We start from the raw sequence: 5188 nt of genomic DNA, 5'->3' as shown, positions 1-5188 counted from the left end.
TATTCCGAGTTCCATATTCCGAATTCCGTATTTCAAATTCCATGTTCCGTATTACGTGTTCTGTATTCCAAAATCTGTATTCTGAATTTCGTGTTCCGAATTCCAAATTCCATGTTCCAAATTCAGTGTTCCATATTCTGAATTACATATACCTAATTCCGTGTTCCGGATATCAAATTCTGTGTTTTAAATTTAAAATGTGGTGTTCTAAATTCCAAATTCCATATTCTGTGTTCCCTATTCTGAATTCCGTATGAAAAAAATCAGAAAATTTCAAATTCTGTATTTAAATTCCGTTTTCCATGTTCCAGATTCTGTATTCCGTGTTCTGAATTCAGCATGCTGAATTTTAAATTCTGTTTTCAGTATTCCGAATTCCAAATTCTGTATTTCAAAATCTGTCTTCTGTATTCTGAATTTCATGTTTCAAATTCCAAATTCCGTGATCCAAATTCAGTGTTCCATATTCTGAGATCCGTATACCGAATTCTGTGTTCTAAATTTCAAATTCTAAATTCCAAGATCTATACTCTATATTCCAAATTCCGAATTCTGTATTCCAAATGTAAAAATCCCAAATTTTAAATTCTACATTCCGAATTCCATTTTCTGTGTTCTAAATTCTTTATTCCGTGTTCCGAATTCCGTATGCTGAATTTTAAGTTCTGTATTCCGTGTTCCGAATTCCACATTCTAAATTCCCTATTTCAAAATCTGTGTTCTGTATTCTGAATTCCGTGTTCCGAATTCTGAATTCCATGTTCCTTATTCTAAGTTACGTATACCAAATTCCGCATTACGAATTCCAAATTCTGTGTTCTAAATGTCAAATTCTGTGTTCTAAATTCCAAATTCCAGATTCTGTGTTCTGTATTCCGAATTTAAAAATCCCAAATTCCGAATTTTAAAAATTCTGTACTCTGAATTACGTTTGTTGTTTTCCAAATTCCGTATTCAATGTTCCAAATTCCATGTTCCGAATTCCATGTTCTGAATTCCGTATTCCAAATTCCTTATTCAGAATTCCGTATTCTGAATTCTGTGTTCCAAATTTCAAATTCTGAATTCCGTTTTCTGTGTTCCAAATCCTGTATTCCGTGTTCTGAATTTGTTATTCTGAATTTCAATTCTGTATTCCGTGTTACAAATTCCATGTTCCTAATTCCATGTTCCAAGTTCTGTTTTCCGAATTTTAAATTCCATATTTCAAAATCCGTGTTCTGTATTCTGAATTTTGAATTCTGTGTTCCAAATTCCAAATTCAGTGATCCGAATTATGTGCTCCCATTATAAATTCTGTGTTCTAAATGCTAAATTCTGTGTTTTGAGTTCCATAGTCCATATTCTGAATTCCAAATTCTGAATTTTGTATTCCGGATTCCATTTTCCGCTTTACAAATTCTGTATTCCGCGTTCCGAATTCCGTATTTTGATCTCCGAATTCCATTTTCCGTAATCTGTTATCCTTGTTCTTAATTCTGTATTCCCAATTCCAAATGCCATGTTCTGAATTATGTATCCCTGGTTCTGTATTCTGAATTCCATGTTTAATTTCTAAATTCTGCATTCCAGATTCCAAATAATGTGTTCCATGCTCTGAATTTGTATTTTGTGTTCCGTATTTCAAATGACAAATTCCGTCACCAGCACTCCAAGTTTTCTTCAATATTAAATCTTTTATTAATCTTAGCACATCATATCACCATGCATGGCAACGTTTTGGAACCTGTCCGGTCCCTTCATCAGGCAAACAGTAATAAAAGTACAGACAAAGTGCTCACAATATATACACCAGTGCACAAACCCAGCAACCAATCAGAACACATAGTATCGCCCCCCTGACGTCATACTGATGTCACATTCCCACCAGTTGTGTATCCAGATGTCATTCTGTAAAACCATATATGGCCTGGACAGGAAGGGGTCTAACACCTCGGTCTTCAAGTGGCTAATGAACATGAAATTGCCCCCACCCCTCCCCCCCAGCCAGTGCATGTATTATATATGTATATTTATTGTAGAAGGTTACTGTCTGTCTTTGTACATTGCAAGCAGATTTATGTTTGCAAGAACAACCCCAAAAACCTACAAATCACATTTGAGATGATTGTGCTCATTTAAAAACAAAAGGCTCTACTTGGGGGAAGAGGCCTTATAAACTAGCTAGAGCTCTCCAATCAGCAGGGAGTGTGATCTTCACTGTTAGCAGAGCTACATGTCTGACTTAGTTGGGGAAGTGTCTGAGCTCTGCAGAGAGACCACTGCTTTCACACAGTGACCAAGGGTCTGTCTCTGCCACATGCTGGCAGGGAGCAGGCTTCTTCACAAAGGCTATGGCTGCTTCTTAAATAAATCAAATGTTAAGACTTTGCGCACCTTTTGGTGTGATGCACCGAAAATGTATTTAGCTGATTTAAACTGAACCTTTGTTTGGCCTTTTAAATTAAAGTGACACTAAACTCAGTAAGTAAATCTTAAAAATGCATTCAAGTACCTTAACTATTAACAAAAATGTATCTTTAAAAGAGTAGAGGTTTAATGATTTTACATTTATTAATTTTGAGCTCCTCTCTCTATCACTCTTTTAACTCCTACTATCTGCATGCTCCGGATGCCCCTAATTGGTTCCATGTGCTATTTCTCCTTCTCCCTGTTTAAAGCTGTAGTTTAGTGTTTTTTTGGAGGGGGTGTGGGGTGAGGGTTGCAGCATAAAAAATAATAGTCATATCTAATGGTGTGTATTTCATTAAATGTAGCCGACTTTTCTTGGTAAGATCTTCCCTCAATGCTCCCTTCACAGTCACCAGATATTGCCCTCAACAGTTGTTTTCTGCCACTGTGAGAGTTAACCTATTAACATTAACATATTACTTATATCCCACAATGCATCACAATATGTGAATAGGCAGTGCAGATATTGCGATTCAACTGCCCTCCTCCTCTATTTACACAATAGGATAATAGTAATACAACAAAACACACTCTGCTTTTTCTGTAATGCAGTCCACATACCTTTTAGCTGTATTTTCCTTTCTTATGTGGATAAGCTGGTCATCTTCCACTAGCAGACTTATAATTGCTTTTGCTTGCCTGTTCTTCTTGTCCCATTCCTCCACGGGTCCATTGCTGGGTCTATCTGAACTCAGTACTTGCCACAAGTCGTATTTTCTTAGCAGCATTTTAAGCTGGTAGTTGGTTTTGTTGCGCTTTGCAATTGCAAACTTCATATCTGAACTAATCACTATCTTTCAGCAGTTTGGATGCAGCACTGGTTGACTTGCAGTATCCTGTTTAGCGTCTGGGCCCATAACCTGTTGGTTATGTGTTTAGATGAAGCACTGAGATCTTGAGGAATGCTGAATTAAGTTTTACTTGCTGATAAGGACATTACATCTGAATACAGGAATACAGCTTCAAACAGAAAACATATAGATCATAGATAAACATGCATATAGAAAAACTTGCATAAACTAGCTTTACACTACAGCACCATCTAGTGCTCAAAATACCTAGTTACAGTCAGCAACACAATCGGTATGCTGTTGCATCTCCAACACTTACTAGGAGGTTAAAGTATTTTTAAACTAACCACGAAATCTTCAAAATATACCTCAAGTATGTTTCATTTTCAGTTCATTATTTAGGTTGTGAATAATTACTCTTATAAGCCACTTACTTAGACCAAAGCACCCATATATGCACACTGTAGACTGCTCATGACATAGCACTTATAAGGAACCTGTGACACTATTAAAGAGAAATGCCAGCTTAAATTTACATTTGAAATACATATATGCTTACTATTTTATGTGCCAAAAGATTTGTACTTCTGTACAGTTAATCTTTTTGTTTACACACATTTTGCACACTGCTCAGCTAGACAGGTGACACAGATAGTTCATAATTTAGCAAGTCACCTTCAAGGGTTGGCATTTCTTCTTCCAATGTCAGCTTTCTACCTCCAGCCTTCTTGCTGGACAGTAAATCAGCATTATGATCTCTGTCCGTTAAGCAGGAAAGCAAGAAAATTAGGCTGACTCAAGTAACTGTAACGCTTCTGCGGGAAGTAGCAGAATGATTTTACTGTATAACGGGTGTGTATCACAATTATAAATGTGCTCAGTAACAAACCATTTGGCTGGTAAAACAGTAAACACATATGTATTTCAACCACGTGTTTATCTGTTTGCCTAGAGTTCCACTTGAATCTTCCAAAACTAACACTTATATGCCACTGTAATCAGTTTCTTACATGTCACTTTCCCAAGCTCACCCTAGAAGCCCTAAATGTAAACTGAGGCTTTATCTAGAGCAATAGACAGGCTCATATGGCAGAACAGTACGGAACGTCCTGGCTTTAGGGCTCCAGAGCATTCTGGAAAAAAATAATAGTGACATTCATCTATCTAGATGTACTGTACCTCTCTGACTAGAATTGATGTTTTAAAGTTAATATGGCCACTTTGTATACTGACTTTGTATACCACTTTCTTACGCTGTTGAATGATTGATTATGTTTGCAAAATTTTATGCCATGTGCACAACATAATTGAATGATTCATTTTCATACACGAGTCATAAATATAGAGCCCTATATAAAGTGAGGGGAATTTATCAAAACTGGGTCAGGCAAAATCTGGAGCAGTTGCTCATGGCAATTAATCAGCTTCTCTGTTTAGTTTGTTCAGTTGAGATATGAAAATGAAAAAGAGAAGCTGATTGGTTGCTATGCACAGCTGCTCCAGATTTTGTCTGCTCCGGTTTTGATAAATTCCCCTCAGTATGTTTTTATTTAAAAAACTTTATTGAACTTTGATACACCTTCCCCTGTTTTGTCACATGTGTCACAATACCGAGCACGAGTGTCCTAACACCACGTGCAGGTACCTATACAGGTGAACCAAATATGTGACCACACTGCAGATACCACAACAATCTTTGTGAATAATAGTTTAATAGATATGGCAAACCACATAACACAGGCAATCCCACCACCCGCAAGAAACAGACAAGAGCCACACCAGTGGCGTCGCTACAGGGGGGCAAGGGGAGGCAATTGCCCGTACCAATTTGCTGGCCTGGTGCCCAAGGCTGAATAGGGGCACGACATGGGGGTGGGGGTAGCCAAAGGCTTCCACCACCTCAGCATTGAGCCCCTATTCATCCATGGGTGCTGAATCTGCAAAAG

Source organism: Nanorana parkeri, unplaced genomic scaffold (assembly GCF_000935625.1).
Source record: "Nanorana parkeri isolate BGI_ZX_2015 unplaced genomic scaffold, ASM93562v1 scaffold3, whole genome shotgun sequence".
Lineage (NCBI taxonomy): Eukaryota > Metazoa > Chordata > Amphibia > Anura > Dicroglossidae > Nanorana > Nanorana parkeri.
This window is presented reverse-complemented; position numbering follows the sequence as displayed.